General features: G+C 39.1%; 1 pseudogene; it reads left to right on the top strand.

Annotated features, from left to right (window-relative positions):
* Positions 1-4,527: 4,527 nt before the first annotated feature.
* On the top strand, positions 4,528-5,399 carry LOC140922426 (trace amine-associated receptor 5-like; annotated as a pseudogene).
* The last annotated feature ends 17,623 nt before the right edge of the window (positions 5,400-23,022 follow it).

Genomic DNA, 23,022 nt, shown 5'->3' with positions numbered 1-23,022 from the left:
AAGCAGCACATGCTCACGCTATCTTTGTTACTCGATTGATGCAGAGTCTGGCTCGACTTTGCCAAAATCGAGCCAGTGAAGCAAAGTAGGCTTTGGTAGCAGGGTGTGAATACAAAACTATACTCTATGTCATGATGTGAAACTAAAAAGTTCCGTCCAATAAGAACTTGCGTCTCACACCACCTGTGAACCTTGATCCTAAGTGCGGTATTCCCTTGCGCGGTATTCTCTTAGGGTCCAAAGGTTCTTGTTTTCTCTCCGATGTGCCATTTTTCCAAATTTCAATTCGCCTGAATTCGCTTTGAGTCCAAGCGGTACAGATTTATCAGTCTTAGCTCAAGCCTTTCACACACGTTCATATAAGACCTACATCCTACAAGAATAAGTGACGCACGTAAAGTCAAGTCGGCTTTAGTTAACTTTGTTATGTTCTTTAAAACACAGCACCGACAAGTCTTTTAAACTCTTTCTTTATATCTCTTTCAAAAAAGGCGTAGGCCAGCGGGTTAATGGCCGAGTTTAAAACCAAGGACAGGAATTTTGTAGTTTTTTTCATTGCATGGCGATGAGGTTATCGTAGTCTGGAATGGTAGTAGAAACTACAACGTAGATACATCCCATAGCAAACAAGAAACACTCCTATCACAATACCCATCAATATTACTACAGACTTCTCGTGATGAGTTTTAAAAGACACCTGATGGTTAAAGCGTAACTTTTTTCCCACGATGCATGCTGACCGATCATGCTTGCGTACGTGAAATGTCATTGATATAAAGCAGAATATTAATACAACACTGAAAGGAACTCGAAGAAAATTATACTCAGCCAAATATGAGGGACGAGGTATAGACCTTTCCCGCATTACGCTCCAGTTAGAAAACATAAAGAAATGAGGACGAGGCTCGGGTGGATAATTTCATACGAATCATTGTATTTTGTACTCCAGAGCCTCGAGTTGGTGCCTTTGTTACTGGAATATCTATTGTTTAGAAATAAATCATTTAATGGGTAACTTTTAGCACATTATAACCAACTGTTAGAAACCAGGAGAAGGAAAGAACTTGGGTAATTCGACGGCGAGTCATGAAAGCAATGTATTTTACAGGATGGACGATGGCAATAAAACGATCCAATACTGAAGCCGCATAAGTTTCAAAAGACGTGTTACTAAAACAACCATCTTGTAAAATTCACCCACGAGAGGCTACGTTGAGGCCAGTCGCAGGTGTTTGTAATATCGCAGAAGAACAGTGAAGGAATAACGCTTAAACCAACACTGAAATCCGCCATGGCAAGTGGTGCCAAGATTTCGTTTGCTGCAAACAAGGAAGATTGTAAATCTATTTCCAGTGATGGTTAGAAATGAAAGAAACCAGCGAAGAATCCAAAACCATGCAATTCTCAATCTTAACAGTTAAAGGAAGTTCTTTCCCCAGGGGAGGGGAGGGAGGGGATTCTTTAGAAATTTTCGGGTGGCAATGTGCCGCTGGGACACTGGACCACCTAGCCTATACTTCTGGTTTAGCTGAATTTTTCTACCCTATCAAACTAAACTTCCCAAATCCTTCCCTTTCCAAGAATTGCTCTCTGATTTCTATACCCAAACCCATTCTTAATTAACTGCTTGAGAAATATACCCTATAAAGCGGCACATCATATCCCATCTGACAGCACCTTCCGCAGGGGCTAGGATGCCTGTCACACTGAGTTCTTTTATAACAAATTTTAAAGAACCTACAGAAAAATCTTTTCGTTCGTTTGAGTGGGCGAATAACACTATGAAAAATTTTGGTAGCTGTAATAAAAAAAAACACATTTTTCGTTTCTCCTTGATAAATTAAAGCCTGCTGGTTATTTCATACTTCAGACTTTCTGACGATGTTATGTTGATTCTCTCCATCTCTTGACCAATGAAGAGAACAATTTTTTGCATATCAGATAATATACACCGTTAGGGAAATTAAAAAAATGACGGAAAACTCCTGGCACGTTTTGCCAAGAAAATGAAATAGCCAGGAGTACTAATTACTGCTCAAGACTATAAAACACCACGGATGAGATAACTACTTTTTGAACAATATCTGATGGACTACACATCCCTTAAATCGCCCATGTATTCAGTACCACCGGAACAGACAAAACTTTATGGTATCGTTCGAGGTAAGTATATGTAGTTTAGATATGAATATTTTGGAAGGAATAAAAAAGCAATTATTGAATTCGGCATTTGTATGATCTGATCTAATTTTACAGATCTATTCAGCCTCATTCAATACTTGTTATTATTTCTCACCTGTCAGTTAAAATTTTTAACCAATTTCTAGCGGCCATTTAATCCATCCCTTGGCCTTCTTAATTTTTGGGGGTTTTAATTTAAGAATCTTTTATCGATGAGCTTCAATAACAAAGATTTTAACTTGAATTTCACATTACTCAGGATGCGATTCATGAATCGAATGAATTCCTAAAAAAAAAACAAGTCGAGCCACCTTAAACCGACAAAAAAGAGCAATTTTCAGACTGACAAAACCAAATAACAACCGCTAATGCAAATTAAGACGATTGTCACAAATTATTTACAAAATCTTCCACCGTTCTCAGTTAAAGTTAAGGCAAAGTAACTGCTTTAAAACTTTTGTAGGAAGATAAAGATGTTTTTTCGATCGTGCCATAGGGAATCAGAAAAAAAATCTCCAGTGTTGCCTGTATAGATATCAAATGATATATACATAAATATGATCATACATAACGTGCTCTAAAGTTTTTTTAAAACATTTCATTCACACCCGGCATGGACTGAGGTTAATTAACTATCAGTTTGCAGGGAAGGCAAAACAAAATACAATTCTCTTCCTACACAAAAACAAAAACGTTAACTTCATGCTTGTTTAAGAGCGACTTTCTGCGGTGACCAAGTGAAAGGTTGCACGTGATGGAAAAAAATGCCTATCCTCATATTTCGTCCGGAGATACCTTATAGTGAGTCAATAAATGTGGTGTAATATTTTTGTCGAAATATTTTTTTCTTCTCCAGAAAATTCTCAAAAACGGTAACGGGTGGCCACCGCCATAAAATGACCAAAATAAAAGCGACAAGTAAGGGTACAAGAAGTTTGCTCCTCAAAAGCGCAGAAAGACTTAGGGATTTTTAAATTTATATGTGTACGTAGGAGGTATTGGCAAATGATTTAAGGCTAATAACAGGATTGTAACGGTTATTTTGAATTCCCGGCAAATTTTTGAAAATCGCTAATATTTCATTGTCGTAAATCTTATTTCGGAGCAGATTTTCAAGAAAACTTTTTCCTATGCGGTATAAGCCCCGGGGCTTATATTTTTCAGGGGCTTATTTTTGGAGGGGCTTATCTACGGAGGGAAATGTGCGTTTCAAAATCGATTGGGCTAGCCTTATAGTTGGAAGGAAATTTACCGTTTTTTCTTTGTTTTACTTTGTATTTGAGGGCAATTTCCAAGTACAAGCCCCCAGGGAGCTTATATTTGGAGGGGCGATTTAACGGAGGGTTTTTTGCGTTGCGAGTTTGGGGGGCTTATATTTGGAGGGGTTTTTTACATGGAGGGGCTTATTTTCGGAATTTTACGGTATCTAAACTACCTATGCTTACCTCGAACGATGTCATAAATTTTTGTCTGTTCTGGCGACAAACACAGGAACGATTCAGTAAGGGAAGTGTAGTCCATCAAACATTGGCAAAAACTAGCGCTGGCTATTTCATTTGCTTTGCAAAGCGTGCCAAAAATTTTCCGCCATTTTTTTTTTTGTTTAATTGTGTAAAATTATCTAATGCGCAAACAGTTATCCTTCTCTATTGTTGGTCAAGAGGTGGAGAAAATCAACATAAAATCGTCAGAAAGTCCGAAATATAAAATAACTAGCACGCTTTAATTTATTAAGGAGGTAGGGAAAATGTATTTTTGATTACAGTTATGTATGTGTATGTATATTTTTTCTGTAGATTCTATAAAAGTAGACGAGATGTCCACTGCTAGAACGGTACATTAAAAAACGCTACATGATAAAATCTTCGAAATTAAGCGATAAGACAAAAAGCACTTTTATGTCTTTAAAAATGTATTAGATTTCAAGAATTTATTAAAACATTTTGTACTTATTTTATTATCAAACGCCCAAAGAAACGTTAGGTATTTAATATATATATTATCGTCTTGCTGCAAAGTTTTGATATAGCACAGCGCAAGACAAATTATTACGACATTAATAAGCAAATTATTACAAATACAACGTTTTCACTCACGTGGCCAGCACCTATGCAAATTGATTGGAACAAAAGAGAGCGTTTACATAAGAAAAGACTTCAGTCAACTCCCACAGGATTGGTTGGCACGCCAACATGGCGGCCGTTTCATTTTTTTGGAACACCAATATGGCCGCCGTGACGTCATGGGAAAACGCTCCATAGTAACCAGTTGACATGTGTCCCTGATATATATGCAAGATGTTGGTTATATTCTACAGTTGATAACAACTTCCTATAACTGTTAGGAATGGGGACCTGGTTCTGGATTCTTGGTTGGGTTCTTTCATTCCTGACCATCCTTGGAAATGGATTTACAATCTTCCTCGTCTATAGCAGAGGAAATCTCCGTACTAAAACCAACGCTTCATTGTTTCACTTGCAGTAGCGGATTTCTGTGTTGGTTTGGGCGTTATTCCTTCTCTGTTCTTTTGCGACATTACAAACACCTGCGACTGGCCTGAACATTTTCTATCGCGGGTGAATTTTATAAGGTTGTTGTTTAGTAACACGTCTGCTGCAAACTTATGCGGTTTAGTACTGGAGCGTTTATTTGCCATCGTCCATCCTCTAAAATACATTACTTTTATGACTCGCCGTCGAATGACCCAAGCTATTTTCTTCTCTTGGGCTCTGCCAGTTGGTTATACTACGCTAAGACATGCCCTTTGTATTGTCTTATTTCAAAACAAGCTGGCCTGTCCTTTTTCTTGGCTGATCATAATTCCCCTGTTTCTTATATGTGTTGTGTTAATACTCTGCTTTGTATCAATGATATTTCATGTATGCAGGCATGATCAGTCAGCACGCACTTTAGCAAGACAGTTACGTTTTAACCATCAGGTGTCTTTTAAAACCCATCGTGAGAAGTCTGCAGTAATAATGATGGGTATTGTGATAGGAGTGTTTCTTGTTTGCTATGGGATGTATTTACGTTGTGGTTTTCTACTACTATTTCAGACTACGAGAACCTCGGGCTCATCGCCATGCAAAGATGAAAACTACAAAATTCCTATCTTGGTTTTAAACTCAGCCATTAACCCGCTGGCTTATGCTTTTTTCAAAAGAGACATAAAGAAAGAGTTTAAAAGACTTGTCGGCGCTATGTTTTATAGAAAATAACAAACTTAACTAAAGCCGACCTGACTTTACGTGCGTAACTCATTCTTGTAGGATGTAGGTCTTAGATGAAGGAGCCGTGAAAGGCTGATAAATCTGTACGTGACGCTTGGACTCAAAGCGAATTGAAATTTGGAAAAAATCGCCGCGCGTTAGGAGAGAAAACAAGAACCTTTGGAGAATAGGGAGAATATATAAGATCATGTGGGAAAGGACTTATACATGTAATAAGATCAAGATTCACAGGTGGTGTAAGACGCAAGTTCTTATTGGATGGAACTTTTAAGTTTCACATCATGACATAGAGTATAATTTTGTGTTCACACCCTGCTACCAAAGCCCGCTTTGCTTTACTGGCACGATTTTGGCGTACTCGAGCAACACGCTTCATCAATCGAGTAACAACGGATAGCGTGAGCATGTGCTGCTTGTTGCTTGGATACAGTTTGGAACCCAGTCTTAATAGCCGTGCGCTTTGTACAGCGGGCTCATCGGTTATGACCATCGGTTTATCAATCTGAAACGGATGCTCGCACTCTAAATACCAGTTTGACGAGAGAAAACAAGATTGACAAGTTCAGAGGTTCGAGGTTCGGTGACTTTAAAAGCTTGGCGTCAATTTTCCTCCGCACTTAAGATGACAAATGAGGTTGTTTTTCAATAGCTTTCGTAATCATCTCTATTAATGGTGGTAGATTCCTAAAATTTACTGAACCGAACTAAAAGATTAACTGTACGATTTTCTTGAGATATGAAATAATTTACCTGTGAGTAAAACACAAAGAAATGTAGTAGTCTTATAATCTTTCCGTGCAAGTTTATTTCAGTTCAGTCCAGAACACAGGTGTGACTGAAATGATAAAAATCGCCCAAAATGTAATTAAAAACGACTTATTGTGGAGAAAGGAAGGTAGCTATCAAATTTATCGCTTTTCTCCCCGGTGAAGGTTATTTTAAGGATGGTTTTCGTTTAAATTCTGCAGAAATCGTGACAAAGAAATGTAAAGATGGTTGGTTGCTCAAGAGGCTCAACCCGCAGATGGTAAGCGGAGGTGCACGTAGCTGGAACGATATAAAAGAACGTTGCATGCCGATTACATGATAAAGCCTTCCAAATTTAGCGACACGAAATAAAAAAGTAAAAGAAGACATTTAACTAAACAATATTATTAATTGGTTGATAAGGCACAGTGAGAACTGTTGTTGAAGGGCATATCGACATGACACTCCATGCGTCTTGCGTCATGTATATTGAAAGGATTATAAAATAACAAGGCTTTATAAATAACTAATAAAGGTTCCTAGACAAAATTTTTGCGTAAAGAGGGTGGTTTTTTTTGCACAGTTAATGACAACTGCCTTTAACAACTTAACGACATTGTCTTTTTGAAGACAGAGCGCCAATTAAAGGCTTCCACCAACATAATTGACTTTTGCACGAAAAAGGTCTTAAATAAATGTAAATTGACTTAGAATAACAAGTAACAAAGTGACTGTGAGAATCAAGCTCAAGGTTTACAACCGTCCGGAGCCGAGACGAAATTTCTCTTCGTAACATTCCTTTTTCACATCGTGATCAGTATATTTTTTTTCCTTGCTTTATTCATATTAATACCTTTGCATCCTGGAGCTTTTTTTTTTTTTTACCTATCTTTGTTTGCATGAAATATTTTATAAACTCTTTATAAAGAGTTTGCCAATTAGTGTCAGGTGAGAAGCTTGCGTAGCAAGCGATTCCGTTTTGTTTCGGAGCAAAGAGACACCAAGGAACGGGGTTTTCGCGCGGGTTTTGACTCTCGTTCCTCGTTCTTTGCTCCGAAACCCGCGCACGCCTGGGAAACGCTTACTACGCAGGCTATCAGGTGAGCACAGTCTACGACGTCGACTACACCTTTGGCTGAAAATTGAAAGGACTAAGCACGGAATGCATTACCCGCATACAGGTATCATACAAAGCAGACAAAGTATTTTCATTTTTCATGACCTCGAAAGCCATCTTCTTCTAGACTCAGCTTCAGCTTCAGTTTTCAAGCGTTAAGTTTAACGAAAAATACCAGGCAGATTACATTCTGCAGGCTCATATATGTCTTGTTTAACCCATTCGCCCCTGAACCGCCTGTAACCGCCCGTGCGGATCCACGTCCTTACTACCCTTTGTGACGTCATCAGTTTTAACGGTCGACGACAACTTTGTCCGCTAACTTATGCAGAGTGAAGAGATCTTTCAAACCATACCAGAATAAGCACAATTCAGTCAAGGACACCGGAGAAAGAAGCAAAAAACCATGTGTTATTGAAATGAAAATCTCCATGAAAATCTTGTTCCATTGCTCACCTACCTTTCCTTTCACCTAATCCTAAGATCCTAAAAGCTTTCCTAAAAACTCTTGCAACTGAAACGAAGCCTACTAAATGCCCAGCAAGAGAAAAAAAATGAGGCAAGAAAAGCGAAAAAAAAGGGGGAGGAGAGAAAGCGAAAAGTAAAAGTCAAGACTGCTGTGTACTTTTAAACCCAAAAACTGCGCATGCGCATGCCCGAACTTCGCAAGCTGATATTTTGCATCTGGATCAGAAGGCCGCGAAGTGTACGACCTGTAGACCGGTTTGTGGTAAGTTTTAGCTCTTTATAGCACGGCAGTGACCAGAAAACCACTCCACTAGCTTCAAAACACGTTTTTCGGCAAAATCTCCAGGAGCGACTGGGTTGATTGATATGTATTTTTATTTTCTGGCATCTGATTGGTTAACGACAACGGCGGAAACTTACTCAGGCAAATTAAGTACCTCGAAGTACGTGATAAGAGACGGTCTTTTGTGCTGCGGAAGTACCTATAAATATCGAAGGATTTTGAAGGACTTTCATTTCATTGATCAAGGTTTGCCAGAGAAAGGAAGTGAGAGGTACTCAAAGCTTGTTTCAGTATAACTATAAAATTCACTAGCATCGAGATGTTAAGGAAAGCCGAATACAAAATCCTGTTCGGTCGTCGTAACTTGGAATAACCGTCGCAATTCGTAGTGTGGTAATCAATTTGCACTTTTGTCGTAATTTTCGGTAGCTACTCAGGCAAAAAAACGCACTGTACGTGATAAGAGAAGGTCTTTTGTGCTGCTAAAGTACCTATAACTATCGAAGGATTTTGAAGGACTGTCATTTCATTGATCAAGATTTGTCAGACGTAGGAGGCGAGAGGTAGTCAAAGCTTGTTTCAGTATAGCTATATAATTCACTTCCATCGAGATGTTAAAGAAAGCCGAATACAAAACCTTGTTCGGTGGTCGTTTGGTGAACAGTCGCAATTCGTAGTGTGGTAATTAATTTGCACTTTTGTCGTAATTTTCGGTAATACCTGTCGCAATTTGTAAGAACTATCTGCCGCAATTTAGAATAAATTGAAGGTGCATTTTTTTAATCAGCTAAAGTCGCGCTTCTTTATAAATTTCACCCACGAGAACCAAACTTGAGGCAAGTAGCAGGTGTTTGTAATGTCCCAGAAGAACCCTGAAGGGATAACGCTCAAACCAACAAATAAACCCGCCACGGCGAGTGAAACAATAAACGCGTTGGTTTTGGTGCGTAGATTTCGTCTGCTGCAGACGAAGAAGATTGTAAATTCATTTCCCGCGATGATCAGAAATGAAAGAAACCAGCAGAGAATCCAAAGACCAGGTCTCCATCCGTTGTAATAGTTAAAGGAAGTTTTTATCAACTGACAGATAACTCACATCTTTGTATAAATATCAGGGTCACATTTATTTTTCACTTTCTCGAAGGGGTTAGAGGTACTCTGCGAGTTAACACGTTTTTTACGGGGAGGCTCCACACGATGTCCAACCCCTACCCTTTTATATAACATTTTTATCAGAAAAGGTACCCTTTTCGGTGTATACCTTCCATTGACAAATGATATCCCTTTCACATATTTAGTTTACATAGAAAACTAAATGAGTTTGAACTGCTGTAAATGGACCGTTTTTTGAACTAGGAAGTTTTCTTGTCTCTTTCACATCCGCAAAATGTATCTGCTAGTTCTTTTTTTGGTACTTAATTTTATAGACCAAAATGACAGATTTCCCCTCTTTTTCATATACTTACAGTAGCAAGAAACCCCTATCCTTTCATATCTTTACCAAAAGCCCGAAAAGGTACCCCTCTTGGGCGGCGCCTAACCGTGTAGGCTATAATAGGGAGTACCCTCCCCCCCTCTCCCTCCGCAGTGGTACTAATCGTTTACTAATTACGGTGCTAATTAATGTCATGATACTTTGCATTGGACTGAGCTGTAAAAATTAATTTGCGTCAAGAATTAAGATAATACAAGGAGTAATCGGAGCTTAGCAGAGTGCGTTCGATATGTTTGTCAGGCGTACAGGCGGGTAACAGTTGAGGGGGAAGATTGGATGGTTCTTGAGATAAATGAATATAATTATAGCATATTTTGAACGTAAGGGTTGCGTACAACGAAACTAATAATATGGTTCGGTGTCAAGTGCTTGCAAGCGGAGGAGGTAGTGGCCAGAGTGCGTCGGGCGTGTAAATAGAACATTTTAACTTTTGTTTTACTGGCGCGATTACAGGGCGCGGTTGTTCAAAGGCCGATTAGCGCTTAACCCGGGATTCTTTTTCTTTCTTCAAAAACATTTCTTAGGATAATTTTCTCTGTTATTTTTAAGAGCATCCAATCATCAACTCGTTTACAAAATGAATTAAACAGAATTTACTTTTTTAAAAGCTTTCACATCTGAATTCCAATTTCGCACTAATCCTGTCAAAGCCTTCAGTGGAATGTGTGTGCGGCTCACGTCAATAACTTTTCCAGTAATTTGGTCGAGTTTGTCGATTTCATTGACTCGAGAGTGGCGCTACTGTGGGTTGGTTTATAAGTTTTTCCTAATAAATAAGATAGAGTTAAAGTGTTCGTTTGTCTGGTGCCGAAAACATCGCAAGTCATGATCAAATGGCACCGCCGAGCTTCACATCTCGGTAGATTTACTTTGTGGCACAACGGCTGCCGAGCTACACAACTCGGTAAATTTACTTTGTGACACAAAGGCAGCCGAACTAAACCCGGTTTGATGCATGCACCAGGAATCGCTCACATTTTCCAAAGACAGTGACGGCGAACCATGCTGGAAATTATGAAGGCTTAATCCTAAGTAAAATTTAACAGCAAACTTCTGAAAGATGAACGCTTTGGAAGATTCAGCAAACACAGATCGATGTACGCTTTACGGAGATTCAGCAAACTTTTTATAAGATGAATGCTTTACGAAGACAGAATATCAGACCTCAGCAAACCTTTGAGAAGACGAACGTCGAGGACACACGAAACACAACGAGAGTTAGCGCGTCAAAGTGAGACAAAACGTAAGCAAGCACTTCAAAGTGAGGCAAATGTGTGTCGACGACGACGAAAATGCAATCTCAAAATAACCTCTCTTAATAATTGCACAGGACACCCATCAAGGCACAGAACACCCAACACAAATTAGGGGTTGCGTTCTCGTACCTCGAACGCAAGGTTTTCGCAACGTTAGGTTTTTCTTAATATTTGTATATACATAATTCACTTTTTATCCTGTTTTGTATTTTTTAGTTTGTCGAGCGTTTTTAACATGAGCCTCTGGCTCGGAAAATTGTGTAAACACTTCCCACGTCTTCGACATTAAATAAATCATTCATTCATTCATTCATTCATTCATTCAACGCAATAACTACCTAAGTAGTTTCACAATAATCAACACATTTGAAACAACGAAAAGGTACAAAATGTCCTGGTAAATTCTAGGACTCTACTACATTCATGTTAAGGTAAAACTGTTCTTTTTCTTATCGGCTTCATTTTGAAAATTTTGTTATGAAGCATTTTAAAAGACACCGTTATGACGACATCATAATGGGATTTTATGGCAAGGCATTTGATAGGCCAAGGCGGCAGGCCAAGGCGGCAGGTTCCAAGCCTATCTTATTTCCAGCCAATCAGAATTTAGGGCGTTCCGGACTATATCATTTTTAGGGGCGCTTTTCCATACCTTTAATTCCAGCAATGGACATCTCGTCCACTCTTCTGGGGTTGGGCTACAAGAGCAACCAACCAACACTAAGTTTTTTATCACAAATTTTACAGAATCTTTATTGTTCACGTTCGTTTGAGTGGGGCGAATTGGAATATGAAACATTTTGATAGCTGTAATAAAAAATGCATTTTCCTTTCTCCTTGAAGATAATTTATAGCTACAATCATATAGTTATTCAGACTTTCAGAAGATTTTATGATGGTTCTCTTCCCTCGTGACCAACTAACAGGCCAACCGCCTGTTCGCATAAAAATAATAATTTATACAATTATACTAATCAAAAGGCTCCTGATAAGCAATCGACGATGTAACATCATTATTCTTTTAGTTGAATTTTAATCAGGAAACGCTGTAAAATTAATTAAATGTTAATTAAACAGGGTCCATAAGTAATGTTGACCTTTTCTAAATGACAAAAATTTTGGTTAGAAAAAATTTTGCGGTTGATGGTGTTGACAACTAACGGCTAAAAGTTTCCATCTTTACGTAAAACGACTGAAATTTTTGGCTGTTTTACTGCTGAGGGCTAATCCCCTCGAGGCCCCTCTATAAATAGCAGCATGTATCTATTATTCCTTTCTTTTGATTTGCTCAAGGTTACTCCTACTGCTATCCATTCAAAATATTTCTTTCCGTAGAAAAAAGGCACTGCAACCGAGAGGCCCTGGAGACTAGGTTGAGCGTTTTAGTGATAGAGACCAGGGCGTAAGAAGGTAGGGCGTTGAAACGAGCGGGGTCGAGCGATCTAGCTGTGATGCGAGGATCTGGGTACTAACAATGAGACAAAACAAGATGGCGGACATTATAGTGGACCGTCTGAGAGATTATCCAGCGAAAGTTAGCCATTATCCTGCTGCAAGCAATAGCGAAGGAACAAATTATTGTTTCTCATGTTCGTTTTTTTGTTTTGTTCAATTTTTTCCCCGCGAACAAATATCTACATTGAATCTATAATTTCAACAATTATTCAGTTGGAGTCCGAAAAGAGCCATAGATTTGCCAGCTCTGGAAGCATGCCGCTCTAAGCTCTGAGCATGCAGCAAATCGAAATTTTTTGACTGTACATTTCCGAGAACTGTAAGTACTTTTCTATACGAGCGAGCTACTAAGATGCTTCCTCGTGTTAAGCACGTGCGTGGAAGGCTTAACTTGGTTGCCTTTCTTTAAAAACATATTTGTAGAGTCTGTCTTTACGTCTCTTTTGAAAAAAGCATAAGCCAGGGGGTTGATTGCCGAATTTAAAACCAAGACAGGAATTTTGTATTTTACATCGTCGCATGATGCCATTCCAGTAGTGTCGAATAGTATTAGAAAACTACAATGCAAATACATTCCGTAGGTAATAACAAACACTCCTATCACAATACCCATCATTATTACAGCAGATTTCTCGCCGTGATAGACACCCATTGATGATTATATCGTAGCTGTTTCGATAAAGTGCGTGCTGACCCATAATGCTTGCGTGCACGAACTATCATTGAAACAAAACCGAATATCAGCAGCGTAGATTGGAGAAACTCGAGAAAAACTACATCCAGCCAGCAAAAAATAGCATCAAGTCTCATTTTTAAACTAACCCGAAGTGAAAACTGAAGCACCTCAAAACCAGCTATTGCAGTCCAAGAGAAGAAAATAACTTGGATGATGTGACGGCGAGTCATAAAAGTAATCTTCTGTATTTTAGAGGATGGACGATGGCAATCAAACGATCCAGTACTAAGACGCATAAGTTTACAGCAGACGTGTAACTAAACAACCACCTTACAAAAGTCACCCAAGACAGCCAATGTTGAGGCCAGAGGCAGGTGTTTGTAAAGTCGCATAAAAACAGAGAAGGAATAACACTCAAACCAACACAGAAATCCGCCACGGCAAGTGAAACAATAAACGCGTTGGTTTTGGCTTGGAGATTTCGTCTGCTGCAAACGAGGAAGATTGTAAATCCATTTCCAATGATAGCCAGAAATGAAAGAGCCCAGCCAAGAATCCAAAACCAGGTCTCCATCTTAACCGTTACAGGAAGTTCTTATTAACTATAGACTATAAACAACACCTTGCATAAATATCAGGGTAGCATTTATTTTTTACTATCCCGAGGCGGGAGGGCACTCAACGAAGTTTTAGACAGGGAGGCTGTGCCGCGATGTCCAATCCCCCTTACCCTTTTATATACCAATTACCCCTTTTATATACCTTCTACTGACAGATAGTAATCCTCTCACATACCTAGTTTAGACTTTAATTGCTGTATTTGCACCTTCTTTTGAATATAAATCAATCCCGGAACTAGGAAGTTTTCTTGTCTCTTTCACATCCACAAAATATATCTGTTCGTCCTTTTTTTGGTTCTATTACAGACCAAAAGGACAGATTTTCATAGTTTTTCATATACTTAAACTAATGAAACCCTTGCCCTTTCATATATTTACCTACTAAAGCCTGAAAAGGTACCCCTCTTAGGCGGAGCCTCCCCCCCATATAGGCCATTATAGGGAGTACCACCCCCCCTCCCCCCCGTGGTTCTAATCGTTTTTATTTTTACTAACGGTGCTGATGAATGTCATGATAATTTGTATTGTGCAGAGCCGTGACAGTCAATTTGCATCAAGAAGAAATATAACTGCTTATAAGTAGTTTAATGATAAGGAATACATTTCAAACAACGAAAATACGTAGTATACAAAATGTATTCAGTTGGTAAATTCTACGAATCTACTACATCACAAAAAATTCGGCTTTTATCAATAACAAAGTTTCTTGTTTAGTGTTGTCATAGTAATATCGATTTTAATCAAAACTACATTTTCATAAATTTCAATGCATAACAAAATTACTGGTGAAAATTTGTAGCGATCGGACAAGAAAAAAAAAACTTTTTAGACGATTGAAAAATATCGGTATATGGCCTCTGAAAAACTGTATCGAAACACCTTAAGTCAACATAAAAAGTAATTATATTCTAAGTCAAGTACTGTGACAAATGATCGTGAGATTTCTTTAGGATGAAATTAACTGGTTGAAGATCGATCCAGTTAAGAAATTAAATTGAACGTTTTCTCGCTAAAATGTCTATATATAGATACAACATGTGACCGTAAATGGCGTTTTTTTTCTGATAGCCCGCTTTATACGGACAACCGGTTATTACGGACATTTTAAGACTAAAGGTGGATTTCCACTGCCACGTAATTTTTCCGTGCGTACGCGCGTAAAAAAAAATAGAGGAGATGTATGAAAGGCCACGCAAAAAAGTAAAAGTTGAAGTCATACATTGCCTCTAGTTTATTTACGAGCGTAAAATTTACCAGCGTTCGCACGGAAAACTTACGTGTGAGTGGAATTCAACCCTAACTGACCTGATAAATCGTGATGGCCCGGTGGTCTACTCTGTGAGAGCGGTTGGAAGGTCGGTGGTTAGGTTACCTGGTCTCTCCACCGTCGTCAACGCCGTACTACTGTAACAGACTACGTGTTTAACTTAATCTTGTTTGCAGATTAATTATATTCCATTTCCGAGTTGTTTGTTTATTCGTGTTTCCAGAGCAGAAGGCGAAAATACCTCACGCTTTCATTTAACCAGAAGTCAGGCGCAATTTGATTTAAATACACTAAGACAGAAATCGGATTTTTGCTCACTGTCCTATGGGTCTTGCTCCTTTCTTAACCCTTCAAGTCCCAAAGGTGACCAACATCAATTTTCTCCCAACAATATTCATGCCTTGTCAAGAGATAAGGTGATGAGAATTTATGAAATGATCACGTAAGAAAAAATGCTTTGATCTGCTATCAAATTCTCCCAACTAAATCTTAAAGGAAATGTATGGAGATCAGTTTGGAAAATTGGGGCTTAAGGTGGCTGAACACAGTTTTGCGGGCGGTCAGCGGTAGCGCGTGTTTTAAATTAGACAAACAAACATGGCGGCGAAAAAAGCAATGGTATACAGACGACGATTTCTCAAAATCTACGCTATAAAATTTTGTGATATTTGGCAAAATGTTTACTTTTATCGTATTTTAAATGATGAGAACTTTAAAATGGAAGTTGAACAGACGAATTTTGTAACACATTTAATAATTACGGTAGAATTATGTTAGTGATTATCTGTTAAAATTTGGTCAAATAAGTTTCAAATGGTAATGATTAATTATAGTAAGCTGTGTGCGAGTTTATGGGAAAATCTAATGAGCGAATTTTAAGTAAACTGAGTAACGGTGAAATTTTAAGGTTGTATTTAATCGTTCACGTTGCCATGGAAACTACGAAAACGTCAAATTTTACCTGTCAGTCAAACTCTTTCATTAGTATATTTTTCACATGCCAAGTTTCAGCTGGTGAGCTGCAACCTTTGTCTTGCCACAATTTGGCAAATGACCTATACTCAGAAACTGCCAAAACTGTGTTCAGCCACCTTAAATGGTTAAGTACCAAGTTTCCAAATTTCAATTCAGCGGGAGTCCAAAAGGGCCACATATTGGCCAGTTCTAAGCTTGTCACTCTCTTTATTCTACTTCAATTAATGTTAAGACCTACAGTGTAGAAAATGAATCAAACACATACGTGGGAGGGCTTCACTTGGTTAGCTTTCTTTGAAAACTTCTTCTTTATGACTGCCTCTTTTGAAAAAGGCATATGCCAGCGGGTTAACGGCCGAGTTTAAAACCAAGACAGGAATTTTATAGTTTTCATCATTACATCGAGATGGGATAGTGTTAGAAAACTACAACGCAGGTACATTCCATAGCAAACAAGAAACACTCTTATCACAAGACCCATCATTATTACTGCAAACCGCTCGTGAAGAGTTTCAAAAGACGCCTGATGGTCCGGTGGTTAAAACGTAACTGTTTTGCTATTAGGTGCGTGCTGATCGATCATGCTTGCCTACATTAAAAATCATTGATACAAAACTGGTTATAATCAGAGCACATGGGAGGATTTCGAGTGAAATTACATACAGAAAGTTAAAGGGAGTAGTGACAAGACTCGTTTTAAAACTAAAACGAAATGAAAACCGAAATACCACAAAAACAAATGTTATAGTCCAAAAACTGAGAAAATAGCTAACGGATAATTCGACGACGAGTCATGAATTAAAGAAATTGCACTTTAGAGGATAGACGATAGCAATCAAACGAACTAGTTCTAAACTGTATAAGTTTCCAACCGAAGTGTTCCTATAAACAGCCACCTTATAAAACTCACCCAAGATAGCAAATGTTGAGGCAAGTAGCAGGCGTTTTTGCCGTAATGTCGCTGAAAAATAGAGAAGGACTTACGCTCAACTACAACACAGAAATCTAGCTAAGTCTGCCAGGGCGAGGAAAACAATAATCGCGTTGGTTTTGGTGCGGAGATTTTGTCTGCTGCAAATGAGCCGAGGAAGATTGTCAATTTATTTCCAGTCGTGGTCAGTAATGAAAGAAGCCAGCCGAGAATCCAAAACCAGGTCTCCATCCGTTTTGACAGTTAAAGGAAGTTCTTATCAACTATAGATTATAAACTAGTAATAACTAAAGGTTACTGAGTGCTGGCGGCAAGGATCGAAGGTTAAAACGCTTTTTATCCATCACTGTTCTCAAGTGTGCTTTACGTGCGTTTCATGTGAGAGATAGTCAAAACACGCGTGATCAGATTACGAGTGATACAAGGTCCAAACGCGCGTGATCAAATTGCCTTCTGTATATTCCATTCATCCTTTATGGAAGTCCAAACGAATGCTGGCCACATACATGTGACGCATGCGAAATAACTAGTAGCTAGTAATAACCAAAGGTAAGGGAGTGCGGGCGACAACGATCGAAGGTCAAAACGCTTTTGCTCCATCGCTGTGCTTTGCGTAAGTTTCGCGTGACATATGGTCAATACGCGCGTGATCAGATTACGAGGGTCAGAAGGTAGAGACGCGCGTGATCAAATTGCGTTCTGTGCGTTCCCTTCATTCTTACTGGAAGTCCAAACTAATGCTGGCTACATACATGCGACGCATGCGTAATAACAACCTGGAGATTAGGATTGCGGGTTCCTCTTGTAGCCCGCAATAACGCTTTTGCGTAAAAAGCAGGGTAACATTTATCAAATTGACGTATTCCTAAGTTAGCAAGAGCTAGAGAAAACGGGGACCGTCACGTGGCAATTGCGCTAAAACATTTGTCAGTCAAACGGGACAAAGTCAACTTATTGTCAACTTGGTTCACTAAGTAATTGCGAGGTCATTGTATTCTTATTTGTGACAGTTCTTTATTAGAAAGTGCGACAGGTGTTACAAATTACGCCAAAAGTTAGGCAGCAATTTATTAGAAGAAGTTTTTTTCGTTTTCGCTATCCAATCAAAAGCGAGTAGGTAAAATTGCATGACAACTGTCGAAAAAAATACATATATATGAGATGCTACAAGAAGTTAAACTCAAAGCAAAGAAACAGCTTGGAAACTTGTTTGCTAAAGAAAACGAAAGCCTTTCTCGTCATGAGAAATAAAAGTACTCAGCCCTATGTATGGTCGATGCAGATCGTACTAACGTTCTTAAACAATTTATTCAGGCTAAGCTAAATTGATCGGAATAACTTGCATCTGGAAGATAAATACATGTAAACTACTAGCTAATTCACCTGCTCAAAAATGATCTTTCTCGATTCATGCGGAGTATTTTTTTTTTAACAGTGCGTCAAAATGGAGAAAGTGAAGCCAAGTGTCTGCTTGCAGGATGTGAACATAAAAATATACTCTCACGATGTGATATTAAAGGTTCCATCTGATAAGAACTTTCGCCTCCCACCACTGTGTGAACTTGATCCTAAATCCTTTCCCTAATATTTTACATTCTCTTAGGGTCCAAAGGTTCTTGACTGTTTTCTCTCCTCGTACGCCTGTTTATTTTTTTTTTTTCCAAATTCCAATTCGCTTTCAGTCAAGAGTCAGAGATCCAGCTGGCAGTCTCTTCTCAAGCCTTTCAGCGTCTTTTAAGTCCTACATCCTCCAAAATTGAGTCACGTGTCCTGTGGTAGGGTTTAGTTAAAATTGATGTATTTTCTTTAAAATACAGCGGCAACAAGTCTTTTTTTATATATATACCTCGGAATCGTTTCAAGAAAGCACCTGACTTATACTGGATTGTATTCTTATGGTCCTTTGGTTCTTGTACACTCCTTAAACACCAGTGTTTCCAAACTATGATTTGAGACAAACCTCCAGGGATTTGCGGGCTCCAAAACTGCCGCCCGCGATGCCTGACACAATCCGCTATCAAAGGCAGTTCTGCCAACTAATATTAAGATTTCTGTCCTTCAAAAATGATCTAACGATGAGTGGAAGGCTCTACTTGGTTACTTTTCTTAAAAACCACCTGACCGATTAGTCTTCTAAACTCTTTCTTTATGTCTCTTTTTAAAAAGGCATAAGCCAGCGGGTTAATGGCCGAGTTTAAAACCAAGAGAGGAATTTTGTATTCTTCATCATGGCATGGCGATGAGGTTATCGTAGTGCTAGTCTGGAATAGTATTAGAAAACTACAACGCAGATACATCCCATAGCAAACAAGAAACACTCCTATCACAAGACCCATCATTATTACTGCAGACCTCTCGTGAGGGGTTTTAAAAGACACCTGATGGTTAAAACGTAACTGTTTTGCTAAAGTGTGCGCTGACCGATCATGTCTGCGTACGTGAAATATCACTGATACAAAGCAGAGTATCAGTATACCACATGGAAGAATCTCAAAAACTATGGTCATCACCCAAATTGCAAAAGGACAGGTATAGTTTTGATATAAAACAATACAAAGGGTATTTTTTAGCACATTATCACTAACTGTTAGAACACAAGAGAGGAAAATAGCTTGGGTAATTCGACGGCGCGTCATCAAAGTAATGTATTTTAGAGGATAGACGATGGCAATAAAACGATCCAGTACTAAGAGGCATAAGTTTACAACAGACGTGTTACTAAACAACAACCTTATAATAGTCACCCAAGATCGGAAATGTTCAGGCCAGTGGCAGGTGTTCGTAATGTCGCAAAAGAACAGAGAAGGAATAACGCTCAAACCAACACAGAAATCCGCTACTGCAAGTGAGACAATGAACGCGTTGGTTTTGGTGCGGAGATTTCGTCAGCTGCAAACGAGGAAGATTGTAAATCCATTTCCAATGATGGTCAGGAATGAAAGAACCCAGCCAAGAATCCAAAACCAGGTCTCCATTCTTAACAGTTAAAGGAAGTTCTTATCAACTGTGGAATATAACCAACATGTTGCATAAATATCAGGGACACATGTCAACTGGTTACTATGGGCCGTTTTTACTTGACGTCACGGCGGCCATATTGGTGTTCCAAAACAATGAAACGGCGGCCATGTTGGCGTGCCAACCAATCCTGTGGGAAGTTGACTGGACTCTTTTCTTATGTAAACGCTCTCTTTTGTTCCAATAAATTTGCATGGGTGCTGGCCACGTGAGTGAAAACGCTGTATTTGTAATAATTTGCTAATTAATGTCGTAATAACTTGTCTTGCGCTGTGCTATAACAAAAATTTGCATCAGGACGAAAATATATTAAATACCTTACGTTTCTTCGTGTGTTTGATGATAAAATAGCAACAAAATGTTTTAATAAATTTTTGGAATCTAATACATTGTTAAAGGTAAAAGTGTTCTTTATCGCTAAATTTGGAACATTTTGTGATGTAGCGTTTTTCAATGTACCGTTCCAGCGGTGGACATCTCCTCTACCAACGTCGTCCCCAGGGCGCTTTTCCCTGGCTTTGGAGGTGGGGCGGGAAAAGGCCCTGGCATCGGCTGGCTAATCCATCATTTTGATTGGTTGATTGATTGAGGTAAATCATGTAAGAAGATGCCCAAATGGAAATAATTTATGCATTATAGTGAAATCGAAATGGCGGAAAGCATGTCCGCTTCAACAAAGATTTCTTCAAGAAATCTAGTTTGCAGGCTATGTGCATGATGGTTCTCATGAGAGTCGCTATAATGTTCGAATATGCAGCAAGGCCGGCTTATCTAAAGATCTGTATTTGAAAGTTTATAAAACCTGTGGCAATGCTGTAAAATTTCTGAGGACGATCCGCAGTGTTATGTGTTATGTACAGGTGGCGTTACATTCGTAAACAAAATGGGTCAGTTTATTTAGGGAGCTCAATCTGTAGACAATACGCCGTCTGATCTAAACTCAGAATATTCTGTAAAGCGATGCGTTCAACTTTCACCGCCGTCTTCGCATCAGCCGTCGAAGCGAAGCGTCTATCAAAGAATATGCCAGACAAAAGATTCGATGTGGACGAGCCGCAATAAAAGGGGGTGGTAGGCCTACACGACTTTTACCTCATGCCAAAATGCTGCTTGTTCCAATAATTTTTTTTCCTCTGCTAGGTAGATTATGCTCTGGAAGGTTCTATATTTTTACTGGGCCGCTTGTTTTACACTGAGAGGTCATTGCACACATATCGATTTACTATGGTTTTTGTTTCTGGTCGGCAGGATTTGCCCTCTGATACAAGAGCATTTTATTGACCTCTTTTGAAGCGGACAGCTTTTTATTACGGTTGAATAAGGGTTGTAGTTTTCTCTAAAGTGCCTTTTGGATCTAAATAACCAAGCGATTTTCTTTAGTCCGTGAATGAAATGTTTTTTTTTTTGCAATGTTGTATCACGCTGGCCCAGCTTGTTTGTTTTCTTTGCAGGCATGTTAAATTATCACGGATAGTGATTAACAGGTCCAAAATTATAAGAATAGAGTGCAGCTTAAACTGAAGCTGCATCAACTATGCCGGATAATTGCATTGTGACTCAGTAGACTCGAGCTTGGTGTTTTCATAAAGGTAATATGAGTCTTGACTGGAGCGCGAAGTATTATTTCCTTCCTTGGTAATAGCTTTCGACTAATAAAGCTTACCAGTGTTTGGGCTGTTTTGTTATTGCCACTTTGTGATCAGGCACGACCATGGCTTCGGTTCTCCACGCGAACTTCATTAGTTACCGCGTTGGCTTTGTGCTTAGTTGCTTTTACAAGAGCAACGTTAATTGTTCCGGCTTTATCGTGGCGAGAACGGTACAGTGCTGTGAAATAGCATCGACTTGCCAGATTCAGTAGGTAAGACACTTCAATAATATCCTGGCCTTTCAGGATAGATTCGAAGCATTTTACTTAAAGAGGTTAAAAATTAATCGATGGAAAGTTACCGTTACTCAGGGAAAAATCTGACCCGGCCAAGCACTGATAAAAACTCTGGTCTACTCGCCATCTTCGATGCTTTGTTTATCGTATGCGATCATACGCTAATTTACATAGTACACCCACAAATTCTGGCTGTTTAGTGGTCATGTGACCGGCCGATGCCAGGGCCTTTTCCCGCCCCTCCTCCAAAGCCAGGGAAAAGCGCCCTGGGGACGAGGTTGTTCCTCTACTCTTTTTAGGGTTTCCCCATGGGGAAATTTTTCGGGTGGTAATGTGCCGTTGGGACACTGGGACACCTAGCCTTTACTCCTGGTTCAGCTGAATTTTTCTACCCTATACTAAACTAAACTTCCCAAATCCCTCCCTGTCCAAAAGTTGCAACCAACCCACACTGAGTTCTTTTACCACAAAAAAGAGTCTACAGAAAAAATCTTTTCGTTCGTTTGAGTAGGGCGAATAAGAGTATGACAAATTTTGATAGGTGTAATAAAAATGCATTTCTTGCTACTTTGGACACTGTACACAAATGAACTTAATGCCTTTTAGTTCATTATTATTTATCAGCTACTTTATTTTCCTACCTACGTACACTTATGTAAATATCTTATATAGTGTGAAATAAAGAATTGAATTGAATTGAATACCCTATTTACGAATGGACCAACACCAACTCGTGGGTGAAAAAGCAAACACCAAGTCGAACCAAGCCCAAGAGGAACTTTAAGTTCGAGTATTTTGACTTCAGTATTCACAAAGATATCAGAAAAATGTTACGTACAGCTGTTATTAACTATATAAAGATGAAAATTTGTTATGACACATGTTTTATTGATATCGGAGTTGCGATGGCAACGCAATGACGCCATTTCGTTTTTAACTTGCCTTTTTATTTCTTGGTACCAGGAGTTTTTTCAGAAATCATAACAGTCCAGTTTTTAATTCGTCGTGGCCGCTGAATAAAAGCGCTAAAGACTTATTTGTACAGGGCTAGCCTCGAGCCAGTTAGGGAGCAAGGTTGGGGCGGTGGTGGGAGCACTCGCCTCCCACCAACAACGTGGTCTGGGTCAGGAGCCCATCAAATTGAGCTCCTGTCTGAGATCAAATCCCCGCGTTGACTTCAAATGTGGGTTGAGATTGTTGTTGGTTCTCTCCCTTGCTCCGCGAGGTTTCTTTCCGGATACTCCGGTTTTCCCCTCTCCTCAAAAACCAACACTTCCAAATTCTAATTCTATCTAGAACGCACAGACACGTTTAAACGAGTTTATAAGAACTCCTAAGTGCTTCGTGGGTAAACAAATTACAATTTACAATTTACAACTTGCAATTTTAAGGAAAAATATTTATAAATACCGGCGAGA

The sequence above is a fragment of the Porites lutea genome, chromosome 13 (assembly GCF_958299795.1).
Source record: "Porites lutea chromosome 13, jaPorLute2.1, whole genome shotgun sequence".
Classification (NCBI taxonomy): domain Eukaryota; kingdom Metazoa; phylum Cnidaria; class Anthozoa; order Scleractinia; family Poritidae; genus Porites; species Porites lutea.
This window is presented reverse-complemented; position numbering and strand designations above follow the sequence as displayed.